General features: G+C 42.4%; 1 protein-coding gene across 3 annotated transcripts in view; it reads left to right on the top strand.

Moving 5' to 3' along the window:
- Window positions 1-17,413, top strand: part of PRKG1 (protein kinase cGMP-dependent 1) — a 1,120,820-nt gene that overhangs the window by 716,236 nt on the left and 387,171 nt on the right. Inside the window, exon 1 of one of the 3 annotated variants that reach the window (XM_034662371.1) lies at window positions 6,991-7,159. The exons of the other annotated variants lie outside the window; for them this stretch is intronic. The gene's annotated coding sequence lies outside the window, so the exon portion shown is untranslated. Of the gene's footprint in view, window positions 1-6,990; window positions 7,160-17,413 lie in introns of those variants that run through there. 3 annotated transcript variants of the gene reach the window in all.

Here is a 17,413-nt window from a genome sequence, read left to right as displayed (position 1 = left end):
GTCTGTGACTTCTGTGATGCTAGAATGTGAGTTGAGAACATGAAAGGTATTTTTCTGTGTAATTTCATTTCTTATAATAAGGTTGATTCCCAGCCCTCATGGGTAAATCAGCTTTCTCTTGGAAGGGGTGGTCATTCTAGTTTTATACTACCTTCAGCATAGATAACACTTTATAGTTGACAAAACAGTCTTCGCTGTTATTTGACTTCTTGTTATTCTATTTGACTATTTATTACATTCCCCATAGTGTCCTTTCCATAAAGTGCTTCACATATATTGGTTAAATGATAGTTCTTCTGTCTGACCAACCATTTCTTAGAAAAGCGTTACAAGTTAAGTGTGGATTTCCTGTTTGCCAGTGACTTCCCTCTCTGCTTTATCGGCAACTGCAGAGTTTTGTTTTTGTTTTTTATTTTTAAGAGATTTTATTTATTTGTTTGCCAGAGAGGGAGAGAGAGAGAGAAAATGAGAGAGAGCACATAAGCAGGGGGAGCAGCAGGGAGAGCAGCAGGGAGAGGGAGAAGCAGGCTCCCCACTGAGCAGAGAGCCTGATGCGGGACTCAATCCTAGGACCCTGGGATCATGACCTGAGCCTTAGGCAGACACTTAACTGACTGAGCCACCCAGGCATCCCAGCAACTGCAGAGTTAAATAACAATGTCTGTCCCTCCAATCCTGAACATCATCCAAAGACCAGCTCCCCAGCCGTGGCCAAGCAAACATCCCCTCATCTACCCAGGCAGTTGTTCAGATTGTATAGGTATCTAGGGGTGAGTGCTGCCTGTGTTTATTGCTAAGATAACCCACAGTGACCGCTATCTCCTGATGTGTGTTGAGGTCCTGAGTCCCTTCCTACCCCAAAACCTCTATCTGATAAACAAATGGGAAGAACTGTCATTTTGCTTCCATTCCTGTTCCTCTGACGAAGTATTAGACAGTGAAGCAGCCAAAGGAGGAAAAACTGATCATTTGTACCAGTCCTTGGTTATGTGATTCAGTTCCGTTGGGGTTTCATGATCTAAATTGAGGTGGACAAAACTCAGCTGGTGTGTCATCCACGACCTTCACTAGATCTTATAAGGGAAGGAAGACTGATAATAAGCCAGTGACAAGGATTCTATTAGATCTATAATGCACAAGTTTCTTTAGCTAAATTACCATTCATCAGAAAGATCAGAGGCTTCTAATTGCCTTTTTCTGCCACAGGATTAACATATAGTTATGTCGATTTTCCTGATGTATTAATATTCCCAGAATGTGATAGCTGGTTCTTCCTATCTGTGAGTGCTGCATACCCACGCCAGTGCCTGGCCCCAGAACAGCTACCGTTCCCTTTGGCTGGGATTGAATTTAATTCCAGCTTGGTGTCTTGTGTATTCCAAGAAGAAAATGAAATTAAAGCTGGACAGGACTCAAATGTCACACCAGGATTTAAAAACATAACTCTTCTGTTTGGTAGTCTTACATTTATAAGCTGACACGTAACTGTTCTGTAAAAATATTATCTACATTAGCTAATTCTTTGTATCATAACATGGAAGTGTTCCCAGCTGATTTCCTTTGGAAGCATAGCTCTGTGGGGTGTGGGAGAGCTCTGGCGAGAGCCGGGAGCCCAGATTTTAAATCGGCCACTTTTGAGCTGTTGTCTTTGGCAGGTTACTTAATCCCTTGCAGCCTGGGTTTCCTCTTCTTCCAAATGAACGAATGACAGAACCCACCTCATAAAGTGGTTTTGGGGGTTTTGTGATACAGTACTCATCGAGCACTTAACATAGAATGTGCCAAATAAATAGTTGCTACTGTTTATCGATTAAACCTTTTAGAAATGTGCCGGATCTCCAAAATAAATCCTAGTGAAGTGCTGCTTTCTATTGTTTATTTTGCCTACTTAGATCTTTTGTTTTTAAAAAAAAGTGTTGGAAATAAAAGTGTCTTTGCAAAAGAAAGATCAATATTGACGGGTTTGGACAATAAAGTCTAGGTCTCGGTTATTGCCGGCATGCATTATATAACTAGCAGGTTTTTCTCAACACTATTTGATGTCATCTCTCAATTGCTCGAAGATGCTTTAAAAGGATACAAATTCAAAATAAAGCATGTGTGTATGTATGTATGTATTTATTTTTAAGATTTTATTTGACACAGAGAGGGAGAGATTTTGAGAGAGCGCAAGCAGGGAAAGCAGCAGGCAGAGGGAGAGGGAGAAGCTGTCTCCCCTGCTGGGCAGGGAGCCCGATGTGGGGCACGATCCCAGGACCCTGAGATCGTGACCTGAGCCGAAGGCAGATACTTCACTGACTAAGCCACCAAGGTGCCCCAAAATAAAGTATTTTTTTAAAGTAGGTTTGTTAGACAAGAGTAGTCAGTTTGGAAGTGAATGGGTTTAATTCCTCTTGGGAATACCTGTTTTAAAGTTGGGTCCTTAATTAGTTTGTGACAATGTTACCTCCCGTGGCTGCTTAAAAATATATGTGTGTGTGTGTGTGTGTGTATGTGTATGTGTGTGTGTGTGTGTGTGTGTGTGTATCAGCAGCATGTGTTCTGATTTAGGGAATGTCTTTTGTTTTTAAGAAAGTTTCCAGTGGGGGCAGGGTGGTGGAAGGCAGGTGAGAAGGTCCCCAGGCCTTATCCCAATAGCCTCCAGGCTGCTAAGTAAGGCACTTACTGGCATCACGGACATACTCCTTACTGTCCATTGGGTTTTCATGTTTAAAAACAAACAAGAAAAGGCAGATGCTGATGACCTAGGCTGCATCCTCTATCTCTGCCATTCTGCAGGTCTAATCTCTAGAAGAGTTTAGTCAACTTAGAGCTACTGTGTCCCAACAGACCTGCTGTTATAAACAGTACTATGCTCTTGGTCACACGGAGCCACAGATCCAAAAGGGCCATGATTGAAATTGGAGGCAGAGATATGCCTGTGATCTCTCCAAAAATGCAGTTTTGTTACAGAGTGAGAAGGAGAGTTACTGGCAGAGGGGTTGAATATTTGAATCCTCTGGCCTGATGTTTGAAGTAGAAAGTAACCTGTTCTTTCTCTGAGTTTGATGACTTAATACAATTTAAAAAGAAAACCAGTATGTGTTACTTATTACAAAGATTCTGTGGTGGACTTAAATTTTATATGAAAAAGCACATTGATGTATAAACTATCGAAGACATTTTACACAAAGGAGTTTTTCCCATTAATCAAGCTAAATTCGGTGATTTTAATTTTATGCCTTAAAAGCATAATAGTTGTTTTCTCCTTCCCCCATCGCACTAATAGAAGCAGTATTGAAACTCTTTCCGAAGTATAGCACTTCAGTCTGTTTTTGAAGTTGCACATACAGGTTAAATGGACTGTTTCGTGCATGGTATGTTTCATGGTTTTAAGAAAGTACTTGCTATTTGCCTACATCTTTGACCCTCTAAGTTTCCTTAGACTTTCAACAGATGGTTACACTGCTAACTGATAATCAGGGTTCAATCCTAGGAATTTGCTCAACAGAATGGTAGGAATTGTGTGCCTTCCGCTAGATTTCAAGGGTGTATGCATTTATTCCAAAGTTGGGTAACTGCACTTTTTTTTTAAGATTTTATTTATTTATTTGACAGAGATAGAGACAGCCAGTGAGAGACGGAACACAAGCAGGGGGAGTGGGGGAGGAAGAAGCAGGCTCATAGCAGAGGAGCCTGATGTGGGGCTCGATCCCATAACGCCGGGATCACGCCCTGAGCCGAAGGCAGATGCCCAACCGCTGTGCCACCCAGGCGCCCTAACTGTGCACTTTTTAAATGCATTGATGGGTAGGCCTCAAATTATATGATCTATGAAGGTGGCATTTCTGTAAACATAGTTCTTTTAAGCTCGTTCCTATATTGACATTACATTTTTAGTCTTTAATGCCTTGCAAGTTCCATCTACAGTGACGTAGGAGACATTTTCATGTGAATTTGTAATTATTGCTTAGAGACAGAAATTTGTGAGGGAGGGAGTTTGTGTGTGTGCATGTGAAGCCATGCATTCTTTAAGTATGGACTCTTTGGTTTTATCCCCTTAGTGTGTCGACGATACATTACCCTTCCCTGGCTTCACCTCGTTCCAGTCCTCTCTATCCAAGCACAGCCAATGGTTCTTAAATCACTAAGAACATATTCTCAGCTTTATCTGATTATGTCTACTTAATGTTCTTTTGTTCTTTGCCGTCTAATGCTACCAAAACCCTCTTCCACGTACCCTCCTCCCATGCTTCCCCCCATTGCGTGCGCACACACACACACACACACACACACACACACACACTTTTACCTTTTCAGTTACTGTGTAGGGGAAAATATGCTTGAAGCCAGACAGATAAGAGTCTAAATTTTTGGTTTACCACATAGTAAAGGCATAATCTGGAACAGTAGCTTGACCATTTGAACAAGAATTAGAATGTTCATCTATTAAATGGGTATGAAATGATCAAATATCAAGGTGCTCAATGAACATGGTTTCTTTCTTTCTGTATGTGCTTGATTTCTGGTCTAATCTTGATTTGCTCCAAAGTTATAATTCCTTGTCTGTCTGTCTCTAGATATCATTCCTGCGTGATCATTCAAGCTTATATTTTCCTATATTTTTTGAATGTTGTGCATTTATCCTGAAGTAATACATAGATCTCCTCTATTCAGTGGCCTACAGAATTTTACACCAAAGCTCCTTTCCAGCTTATCTTTCTACTCTGTCCCAGTACAACCATCTTATTCTCCAAACCTACTAAGTTCATTAACAACTGTTTCTTGAGCAAACTCCCTTTTAACCCAATCTTTAATATTGGTTATTGTCATAATTTTTTAATTCAAATTCACATTTAACGATAATGTTACCATTTACCTTATATACAAATGTGCTTCCTTTAGAAGCCTAACTTACAAATCTACCACACTCAGTTAGTAGCATATCCAGGTTTTGTGGGGTCTTAACCTTGTAGAATTTTAAGGTTTTTTTTTTTTTTAAGATTAATGAAGGACCCAAACTAGAAAGTTCAGGTATAGACCCATCAGTGGAATCAAAGTGGACTTTTTAATAAAAGTGTTAGAAAAACAATGTAGTCATTTGGAAAGAAAGTCCAAGTTATACCTGAATGTACATGAGGCTAAATACCAAATGGATTGCAGGTTTAAAAGAATAAAACATAAAATAACAATAGAAAACTTGTGGTTGAATTTATTTTATAATCTTGGAGCCAAGAAATTATTTGTAACTATAACCCAAATTCATAAGCATAAATAAGCATAGATCCATATCACAGTTTAAAAAATGGTTTTGCACAAGAGAAATATCCCTTAAGCAAAATTAAAAACAAAACAATAACAATAACTGGAGAAAAATGTTGGTACACATATCACAAAGAGCTAATCTCTTTAAAGAATTCCTTGAAAAAAAAGAACAAAACCAACAACCCAATAGAAAAGTGGGCAAAGCTCGCAAAAGAGCCAAGGAAAGCAATGGAGAGTTTTTGGTTACAGAACGCTGCAGCGATGATACCCGAAATGAGGTTTGCCTCTTGGTGGGTGTCCAGCCAAAAGACACAGCCAAGCCAAAGAAGAAGAAAAGGAAGGGTTTTACTTGCAACCACGAAAGGAGAACATGGGGGATATTTCCAACAGCAGCGTCTCCCTGAACAACAAAACTGGGGAAGTGTTAAGCTAAGGGTGCATAATACATGCTCATGGATGCCCTTTCTCAATGGGGAACATAGCATGGAAATCCCAGGGTCCCAGGTCCAGGTGTTCGATCTGAGTCACAGGGCCCAGCACCAGCCTGATGCCAGTTGGTCAGGTATCTGAGCGCTCAGAGGGGTTTAGATCCTGCAAAAACAGCTCAGGGATGGTGCGAAGGCAGTCTTCACTTCAGAATCCGCACTGGGAGTTCTAGCATGGATCTTTTGTCCCTGGTAGGATTAGGCTATCTCCTGGCTGGATAGTGGCTGGTCATTCTTTGTTCTTTCCCAGGTTGGCCCCGGGGTCTAGAATGATTGGAAAGCTGTGTCTGTTGGTCTTTTTCCAGGAACCACTAGCTCCTTCTGCTTACAGAGACAAGATGTTTCTCTCTTGCTAGAAGTATGAACACTGAAATGTCATAGACAAGGGGCTGTCTTAGAAAATGAATCCTGCTAATACGTAGGGTTACTGAGTCGTAGCCTCACTTAGCATTTTTCATTGTTATGTGACAAACTCTACCATTACGTTACCATAATGGACTTTGAGGAAGGAAGGAAACAAAAAGCAAATTAGAAAGAAAAAAAAAACTGAACACAGGTGATTAGAAATTATTACTGACTGAATCCCTGAAGATCCTTTTGTAGCTAAATATGTATTAAATGATTAGCTTATGTAACTGTACTGTTGAAGGCATACCTTGGTTAGGTGACATCATTCTTAATATATAATAACCAGGAACGGAGTTTTCTTTTGTTGACTCCAACCTATCTCATCCTTCACTAGGTTAAACAATAATCTCTTTTAACCTGATTGATGAGGAAAAGTGACTTTAGTGAAGTAAATTCCATGTGAATTAACAACTATGACCTGGGACCTTTTTCTAGAGTTTCCAGGATGTGAACAGGTGCACTGATAGATTAGATTTCACTCTGCAGACACCAAGATGTGTGAACTTGAGGGTGAGGTAAAGGAGAAGGAGGGGTGCGGAGATAAGGAGAATGCGCCTTGATGAGTAGGGAATGACCTTGTTTGTGTTGATGTTTGAAGAAGTTATGGCAGCCAGACAGCAAGTGGCCGGCAGTGATCCCACTGTAAACCTACTGGTGGACTTCAACGTTGGACTTGCTTCAACAATGGTTCGTGCACCTGTAAAACCACCTATCACACAACACTTAATCATTGAGCCCTGCCCCAAATCACAGTATGAGGTGGAAGGGACAACCACATCGACTTCTTTGTGACTCAAACTGTGGAGCTTTCGCAGTTGACGGCGCAGACATTTTGGAGGAGAGGGCGGGGTTGTTTCTGGGGTTCCTGAAGACTGTTGTGGTGTGCGTATCTCCTTCGGACACTCTCTCACACACACACATGTTCAACGGAAGCTGCCAGAAACAGCCCTGGAGCCTGCCGTGGGTGGAAAGCAGAGGCTCCTGGGGCTGCGACCTGCAGGAACGGACCGGTGGGGATGGTGGTAAGGACGTTTCTCCTTGATACTGAGGGGAAGAGATGGCTTATGCAGAGGCAAAAATGGTTAAATCCTAGGTAGGCTGCACTTTTTGAAAACAGGAGCCTAGGTGTTCAGGAAGGATTTTCAGCTGTGTCAATTCCTCAAGGGAAAGCGTGTTCCTCTGAAAGGTGGCTTAGGGTCATGACAGCAGGCTGTCTGGCTGTCCAGCAGGAGAGTGTAAGGGTTTTCAATGTGTGTCGCAACCCAGCTGAGTTTTATGCCATTTCCCTGACTTGGAGACACGGCCATGTTGGATCTGGGAGCTTCATCAAGACAGGTGTTTGGCTTGACATTTGCTCCCTGTTTGAATCTCAGTTCTTCAAACAATGCTTAGTAGGTCAATTGATAGAAAAAAATGGACAAGCCTCAGGAGGTGATATTTTAACTAAAAATGAAACCAAGGCTTAGATTATGTGACTGAGCCCTTAAAATGACTCTGGTGCAATAAAAATAAATACTATGAGGAGACATAATCCTCAGGCTTGTGTAAAATGAGAATTATCTACAATTTTCAATATGAGATCACCCGAGTGTTTATTCCAACTTGCATATGAAGCATAGGAGCTGAGTAGGAAGTGTTTTTTTGTTGTTGTTGTTTTGTTTTGTTTTCTTGAGGTGTGTGAGCTTTCTTAAGCCGTATAAGCAAGATGAGGTTGGTATAGGTGTTTACAAGGTACTTTCTGAGATGTCTTCTCAGTTTTGCAAAGCCCTTCTGAACATTTAGCCACTGAATTGCAGTCTTGATAATGCTTTGTCTACCCACTTGCAATTATTGGCAAATGAATTGCATGGTAAGAACTAGTTCACTGGATGAAGGGGGCCACCAGGAGTGCTGTCTTGAGGATTCTTTTGTGGTCTCAGCATTACAGACTGCCGTGATCAGTTAGTGATGTCTGCTGTGGCCAAGGGATGGGAAGGCTCAGGCATATATTCCAATACCTATCAGCCTTGATTTAGGCAACCATACATATTTTTGAAAGATTTTATTTGAGAGTCACAGAGAGAGAGAGAGAACATGAGTAGAGGAGAAGGGGAAGAAGCAGCGGGAGAAGCAGACTCCCAGCTGAGCACGGAGCCCGAAGTGGCCCTTGATCCCAGGACCCTGAGATCGAAGGCTCTTAACCTCAGATGCTTAACCGACTGAGCCACCCAGGAGCCCCTAGGCAACCATATTGATACGTTAGTTATTATTTTTAAACATTGGGAAAAAATATAGTAGGCAAATCTAAGTTTATCTATATAATATATATAAAATAAAAATATATAAAAATACATACTTATAAAAATTTATGATGTAAAAATAACATATAAAACAAATGTAAAAGCTTTAGCATGTTTGTCATATATGTATGTCTGTGTGTACACACACACACACACACACACACACACAGATAGGATTCTTTGAGTTGACTAATGCAAGGTAGTGGGGGTGCGGATACTTTATCACTTTGCAGGCAGCTGGTTTCTGCACACAGCAGCCCCAGGTGGCCGCCCGTGACGCCTGCATTCTAGTTGAGCAGGAACGGAGGCTCTGTCCGGAGCCACTGGAGCCCATGTAGGTGGTGAGCACCCGAAACAAAAGTGAAATTCAGGTTTGACTGCGAAAGCCTGTCCTTAGTATTATTCCTTGTGGTTTCTTCTATACACGGGAGCGCACAGAGGAAGGTGTATAGATACGTCACAACTATTTTTAAAAAACGGTCTGAGTTCTAAGGGAAGTAGGAACAATTACATCAATCGGCGGATATCATTAGCAACCTTCTTTCGCACATGTTTGTGAATTTCAGTAATTTGGATTTTTATGTGTCCTTAGGATATTTTAAGTGCATTTTATGTTAAAAGAAAAAGTTGTTGTTTTCCCTAGAGCAGTTGTCACAAAAGTAGTTTACAGTTTTATCAGTTCCTCCAAGACCTGGGATATTCTCTTTCCAACTCAAGGATTTTGCAGCGAGGAGGAATCTTAGAGATAGTCTAACCTTCCATCTTCACACTGAACTCCCTTAAATGGGTGCACGTGTGCACACACAAATGCTGTTCTATTTACACATTTTATAAAGGGTGTTTGCAATGAAGGACTCCAGGTATTCCGTATCTTGTTTCAAATCCTGCTGATTCAGACAGAGACAGAACTAGTCAAGTGTTCTGATCACTAGTGTATCTCCACACAGTCCTGGCCTTCATGTTTTAGTAATAATTTCTCGAGTACCTTCTGTGCACCAGGGACTATTCTAAGCTGCACACAAGGGATGGTAAATAAATATCTCTTGAGGACCTACACCTCAAAAAAGAAAGAAAATTACAAAGAATTGTCCAAACCCTCAAAGGGAAACTGGCTTCGGACATCTACTGTGCAGTTAGGCTTTGGGAGTACGTTTGCATGAACTAAAACACCTGCAGAAGGACCAAACGGCAGGGAAAGAACAAATGCTCCTTCTGTGCATAGCAGCACTGGGGAAGTGTACTGCACCCCACCCGTGACTGTGGATTAGCACCTCTTAGACCTCGATGTCACAGAAGATTTTTCCTTAGAACGACAGACCTTTAGCAGACAGCAGAGACTTTGTGAATTTGAGCAGTAGTGACTTCAGCATGTTTGTCAAGAAGACGATAACTTTTCAAAATACTGAATAACTAGACGCTGTTTCCTGGGATTTGCTATATTCTATCTGTGCTCCGCAGGCAGGCGTCATATAGATTTGTTGCCAAATGCGTGATGGGGGCATCATAAAAGCCTCAAGGAAAGGCTGCCTCGGGAGAGAAGCGGTCTCCGCTGTACTAAACCCCCTTCCACAGCTGGCAATCTCATCATATACTGGTCTTTTATTGTCATTTTGGGGACGTGTGTAAGTTTGCTGTCTTAAGCATTTGTCCCTTTTTCCAAGTTTATGTTTTTGTTGTTCAACAAGCGAGTAGTAAACTGCAGACTTGCAAAATTGTTTTCCTTTCAAAAAACCCCAGCAGTTGTTGTATTATATTCTGTCATGTGCAGTATTTCAGACTCCTGTACAAAACAGTGGAGGGTATGTTACTGTAACTGAAGTTTGGGGAGTGAAAGACAGGAAATTGAACTTGAAATTGACACGATTATAGTTGTTCGATCAGTAGGTCAACAGGTATTTATTGGCCTTTCCCTGTGTGCCAGGCACTTTTGGGAAGGTAGCATACTTTAATACTGTTTCATTGGGCCCACTGGGATTTTTGAAAACAAAAACAAAAATAAAACGACTCGAGTAGAACTAGCCTGTTGGGAAGCCAGGTTGGCGAAGAACATCTGACTCCATCAATACTCTGTTTAATGGTAGGAAGGACAGTGACTGTCTCCCCACCCAGGGCAGAGGGACGCACAACTCATAGGATAGGTACCTTGGAGCATGTATTGAGTTAGCAATAAATTCGAAATAAGTGCTATATCAATTAATAAGAGAATGGTAAAAATCAATTATATATTGTGGAAAAAAACAATTAAAAATCACAAGACAGGGTCGCCTGGGTGGCTCAGTTGGTTGAGTGTCTGACTCTTGGTTTCGGCTCAGGTCATGATCTTGGGGTCCTGGGATCAAGCCCCATGTCATCATCCTTGGGCTCCCTGCTCAGCAGGGAGTCAGCTTCACTCTCCCCTGCCCCTCTCCCTGCTTGTGTTCTCTCATTCTCTTTCTCTCTCTCTCTTTCTCAAAATCTTCTTTTAAAAAATCACAAGACAGACCTCTCTGTGCTAAAATAAAAAGACCACCCTGTTTCAATTAAGTGGGGAAAAAATGAAAACCAAGTTGTCAAGAATCATCTAAGGAAAACCTCACAGCTATACAAACACGAGATGGTTTGTGTATGCTTACAAAGAAGTCAAGGGGGATCACAACGGACTGAAGTAAGCATCACTGGGGTGGTAGAGGAGGAAACAAAATTTTTCCCCATTAAATTCTCATGTTTTGCAACATTTTGGTACAATGGGTACTTATAATTAAGGAAGTAAATATAAATGCACAAAAAATGGACAAATATACTGAGTGAAGGACTGGTTTGCACCCAGCAGCAATTAGCAGAGTGCACATATGTGACTTTCCTATGTGATAGAACTGGAACGGAGGAGGGAAATCACTGCACCTGAGAAATTTAGATTACTGTAAGGCAGGTGTTAAATAAAAGCAGCTAAAGCCATAATACTTTTCTTAAATAATTCAATTTGCCAATGTGAGCTAATCATTCTGCAAAATGTTGTGAGGGGTTATTATTCCTGTACCTATTAGTAGCGTATTATTTCTTTGGTTATCAGACTAACAGAAATGGTAATCATTGGACACCTTTCAAAGGCTTCTGTGACATTATCCATCTTTGGGTATGAATTAGAGTTTCAGACAAGCCTTGACTGAGTTCTGACCTGTCCCCTGTCACTCAGCTGGTATGGCTCTGAGCAAATGGGTTCCATCCGATTTTCTGGCCTCAGATGGTTGGAGATGTTCCTGATGGTAGTGGGGCGAGAGAGAGGAACACATCTTCACCCAGGACACCCTAATATTGAGTTTGATAAGGAGGTAGCCCCATAGTTTTAGTGGCTGGGTTTGACGGAGGGCAGGTATCTTCTGGAATTCCGTGTGCCGTGCTGCGATCCGCTCGTGAAGAACACAATTACTTATGTTTCCAGCCTGTCCATCCTTTCAGTTCAGGCAAGTCTTTCTGCAATCTTGGAATTCATTTTGCTTCTAAACCTCAAGCAGTGAAGAATTTTCTCCTACTCTAAAGACCTCTTTGTCCTTTCCAGTTATGATGCTTTCACTCAGAAATAAGGCGACCAGCTGTCCCCGTTTGCCTGAGATGGAGGAATTTTACTGATACTACTTAGAAAACATTGCTGTAGAGAGCATTAGCAAGGTGAATTCTGGTCACCCAGTTGTCCCGGGTGAAGGGGGGGAACAAGACCTTTATTGGATTTCAAGGAAAAAAAAGTGCGGGTACATAGGTTCTTATTGCTGCTATAACAGATTGCCACAAATTCAGGGGCTTGAAACAACGTGAATTTATTCTCTTAAAGTTTCTATGAGGAAAAGTCCAAAATGAGTTTAAAGGTGCTAAACGAGGGCTGGTTCCCTCTGGAGGCTCCAGGGGAGAATTCATTCCTCGCCTCTCCCGGCTTCTAGATGCTGCCCGCAGAAGCTGACTTCTGCTTGCGTCTCTCAGATGTCTGCTTCTGTGGGATGGCACCACTTGCCCCCCTCATTGACTTCTTGCCGGTCCCTTGTGAGGATCCTTGTGGTTACATTTGGGGCCCGCCAGCTTAGAATTCTGCTCTGCTGGGCACGAGCTCGGCAGAGAGGTGGACGTCTTGGAAGTCACAGGGTAAACCAGTGTCATCCCCACTAGCTGTGAGAACATAGCTTGTGCACTTAAAACACGTTCACCCCAGCTTCCCTTTTTGGAAGGTGGCCATTGAAACAGAACCCACTTGATAAGGTTGTCATGATACTTTAATGAAATATTACCTGTGAGGGACTTGGGACAGTCCTTGAAACGTAGGAAGTGCTCAGCCAGCCTTCTCTGCTGCCGCAGTGTTGGTGCTCAGGATTGTGACATAGCCCAGCCCTTTCAGGTGGCACCTTCCCTTAATTTGCAAGTTGTCGTTGATGATTTCATGGGAGGTACGGAGTCCGTGTGCATCACTGGATGCTCCTTTCATCAGTGTGCCAGCGAGACCGAAGAGCTAGAGTGGTCTAAGGGTGCTGTAACCTAGAGCTGCTTTTGCTCTGGAGGGATAGCATGGGGGGCGGGGAGAGAATCCCACTGTGTGATGCTGTCGGTGACGCCTCTCACTTGGGAGCCACTCACGGTAGTGATAATGTTCACTGTTCATCTGTCCTCTCACTTGAGACCCCTGCATTAGAAGGGACCTTTGAGGATGTCGGACTCTCCCCTTTGAGGTTTCAGCGAATGCCGATGGAGGGGCCAGCGGGTTGGCCAGACTGCCAACCAGCAAGGGGCCGTGTGTGTGGGCTAACGAGATTCAGAACCTTTCCCTGTGATTTTCTTTTTCCTGCCGAGTGAACCGCAGCTGGGGACGGAGAGGAGAAAAGCTCATCGATTCTGGTTGTGTTTGTGTATTTCTTGATTTTAGTTCATTCCAGGGCAATCAGCTGGAGGGAAATAAACTGCTCCTTAGAAGATTTAAAGCTGCCCTTAGACCCTTTCTCTTCAGCGCCAGGTTTTGGAAGCTTTTTCTTCTCTGTGCTTTTGCTTCTCTTTAAAGGTAGCAAAATGTACCTGCCTTCCGGGCACAGGGCACTGGGGTGTTTATGAAGCCGATGGAGACGAAATCAACATAAGCACTGTCCCCCACACCCAGGACCAGGAGAACATGCTAAGTGGGGGAACTCCTAGTGCCCAGGTAGAAGAAATAAATTATGGATGCTGTCACTTTGCTTCCCTGTGTTTTTTTGAACACGGGTCAGTGCCCATGAGAAGCCTATGTGTGTTTGAAAGTGGGGAAATCCAGATTGAAGGTAGGAATATTCCAATTTAATGATGTAAAAGGAAAATACATATGCAGCCAAAACCAAATATGCAGAGAAAAATGTGTGTGTGTGCATGTGTGTGTTTTTATCCCAGTAGTCGTTGCCTGAGTAAAGTTCAAGATTCTCTTAAAACCTGAGCCACAGGTATAAATGTGGTTTGATTTAAGCATCCTTGAATCCCTAGCCATTGTGCACAGATTTTTCAAGTCTGTTAAAAAAAAAATCAACCTCTTTGTCATACTTTACATCTACAAGCATCATATTTTAAGTGATGAACGTAGTGTTCTTCCATACACTTGTGGGTCTGAGCATCTGTTGGATTCTTAACATTTATTGCATACCTGCCGAATTCCAGCTGTGATGTCAGGGATGATGGAGGAAAGATGAGAGCCTGACCGCCAAGAACTTGCATTTTTTTTAAATCTAATAAAAGCACCTTCAAACCTCTGTGCTTACAGGCCTTTCTCATCATATTTTTTTTATTATGTTAGTCACCATACAGTACATCCCTGGTTTCTGATGTAAATTTCGATGATTCATTAGTTGCCTATAACACCCAGTGCTCTATGCAATACGTGCCCTCCTTACTACCCATCACCAGCCTATCCCAATCCCCCACCCCGCTCCCCTCTGAAGCCTTCAGTTTGTTTCTCAGAGTCCATAGTCTCTCATGCTTCATTCCCCCTTCTGATTACCCCCCCTTTCTTTATCCCTTTCTTCCCCTACCGATCATCCTAGTTTTTATGTTCCGTAGATGAGAGAAGCCATATGATAATTGTCTTTCTCTGCTTGACTTATTTCACTTAGCATTATCTCCTCCAGTGCCGTCCATGTTGCAGCAAATGTTGAGAACTCATTCCTTCTGACAGCTGAGTAATATTCCATTGTATATATGGACCACAACTTCTTATTTTAAGCATGTTTTTTACAGAATCAAGGATGTAAATGGATTAGTTTGCCTATTATAAATCAATAGGCCACTGGTGGTTTTTCTGGTCACCTTCTTCTGCTTTTAATATCCCCGTGGCTTCTCTCCTCGCTTCCCATGGAGCAGCTACCAACAGGTATTCCTGACACTATGCTTTTTCTCCCCTCTTTTTCCGATGTGGTTTCTTTGCTAGAACAAAAGCTCCTGCTTCTATGAGAAAATGAGGAGGACCCTAAAAAGGAAATATCCCTGATGTTAGGTGTTGAATTGGAGATTTGCATACTGACCGGGGTTTGGCTTAAATCCATAAATTTGATTCCCTTCAAATTGGTGCTCAAACGTGTGTGTTCACATAGATGTTCAGAGGCTCTTTTCAAAAACCCAGTTCCTACACAGAATTACGGAAATTCTATCACCCACTCCTGTGTGGAAACAGGGCAAAGTACTAAGGTATTAAACTCAGGGAGATACTGAAAACGTCCCGTGGCTCCTTTGGGCTTTATTTCAAAAAGAGATCTTCCCCCACCCCCATGTCAAGAGAGTAAGAGATCTTTGTTTGCAGTCTCCAGCAGAACATATATTAAGTGCCCCTTTATATGTTTCACTATATTAAGAGATGCTATACTTAAAAAAAAAATAGATACAACCCTTGACCTGGTCTTTCCCAAGTCAGAAGTGAACTCCAGCCATATGGACAGAGTTCTGAAGATCATACGGCCAGATTAATACCCTACTCAAATAAACATGGTAATTACAGCATAATGCCTTCATCATCTGAAATGTTCTCCCCTTCTCCTCCCTCCGGTCCTTTTGATCTTTACCTTTTCAACCTTCTTGATTTTTCAATGTCCAGTGAAAATCCCCTGCCACATCCCTCCCTCTACATTCTGGTTGCAAACAGGGAATGATTTCTCATCTCTAAAATTCCACACCATTTTGCTTGAACCTCCCTTTCTATACTTAAGAGTTATGGTTATTTTTCTATATGCTTTATTTCTCCCAGCACATTTTAAGGTCCTTAAGATCAGGCGTGTTCTGGTTTTGGTTTTGATGGGGCCCCAGCAGATAGCATATATTGTGTATTAGTCATGGTTATATGTGTGTTACATATAATACATTTTGTTCCTTACAGCCAATGAATTAGATTCTAGTAGCTCTATTTTACTGTGACAAGAATGTTGAAGCAGACTAGGAAAAACAATAACCCTGAGTTAGATCTAAAACCAGAGTAAGTTAAGTACCCTTAAATTGTACATATTATAAGAAGTAGAGCTGGGGGGCGCCTGGGTGGCATAGCGGTTAAGCGTCTGCCTTCGGCTCAGGGCGCGATCCCGGCGTTATGGGATCGAGCCCCACATCAGGCTCTTCCATTGTGAGCCTGCTTCTTCCTCTCCCACTCCCCCTGTTTGTGTTCCCTCTCTCCCTGGCTGTCTCTATCTCTGTCAAATAAATAAAATCTTTAAAAAAAAAAAAAAAGTAGAGCTGGGGTTTGAACAAGTGCGCTCTTAATCACCATACTTTTAGATCAATCAAGATGGATGAAGTTATGCTGGGGCGGGGGGGGGGGGCAACCCACAGAGCTTAAGCTTAAAGTAAAACCAGCTATTTCTAATTCAAGCTACGTATCCATGTGGGTCTTTGTTCCGTGTTGTTCTCAAGCTGGAGTCCAGGCTGATAGAGCAATTATAATCTGTAATCTTGCTGGAGGCATTAGCCAAAAAAAAGAGTGTGGTAAATCATTAACTTTTCTGGAAACTTCTGCCCAGTGATGACAAACGTTATTTTTATCTGCATTTTATTGGCCAAAACAAGTCACACATCCATAGGTAGTTTGAAAACAAGGCAAGCAAGTATAACACTGCAGTTTGCCTAGGACACCAAGAGCCCCCAGCATTTGGTGAACGCCAGCTACGGTTACAGCCAGCTACATCCTCTGTTTCTCACCATCTTGTCCTGAGACACCAATTACAACCCTGTCCTGGAGGTGAAAGTTGGCCGGGGGAGCTCGTACTTGTGGAATTATTATTTTTTTTAAAGATTTTATTTATTTATTCAACAGAGATAGAGACAGCCAGCCAGAGAGGGAACACAAGCAGGGGGAGTGGGAGAGGAAGAAGCAGGCTCCCAGCGGAGGAGCCTGACATGGGGCTCGATCCCACAACGCCGGGATCACGCCCTGAGCCGAAGGCAGACGCCCAACCGCTGTGCCACCCAGGCGCCCCTGTGGAATTATTTTTAATAGAAATAAGGACTCTGTTGACCTTGGTCAAGGGACCCATTTCAGAGATTACAAGCAGGGATGGACTGATCTGATAACAAGGGCAAAAGCCAGAGGAGGCAAGATAATAGAAAGCCTGCAAGGGAAAAAGCTGCTGGGGTAGGGTCTGAATTTTGGTTGAACTTGGTAGCTGAAAAGAAAGCAAGGGTAAATTCTAAAGAACCAAAGTGATGGATACAACAATTGTTAAAAAGGAAGTGAACCTCTTCAGGACAGGAGTCCATTCATTTGTTTCTTAGGCATGTCGAGCACTCCCTACATGCTTAGCCAATGAACTAAGCACTTTTACAAATACTTTCATGATGATTGTTTGAGCGAGGAAGATATGAGTAGACCCATTCCGTAGGTGAGAAAAGGGAGACTGGTGGCAGCTTAGGCTTTGGGAATCCAATGCCACACAATGATAGCCTTGAGGAGCAAGCATGGAAATCCAGTTGGTCTGGTCGCTGAGCTCACATGCTTCAACAAAGACTGCTTTCTAACCATCTTATGGAAGGAGACGGTATGATGGA

This window comes from Ailuropoda melanoleuca, chromosome 6 (assembly GCF_002007445.2).
Source record: "Ailuropoda melanoleuca isolate Jingjing chromosome 6, ASM200744v2, whole genome shotgun sequence".
Lineage (NCBI taxonomy): Eukaryota > Metazoa > Chordata > Mammalia > Carnivora > Ursidae > Ailuropoda > Ailuropoda melanoleuca.
The sequence above is the reverse complement of the archived record's forward strand: the minus strand, read 5'-3'. Positions and strand labels throughout refer to the sequence as shown.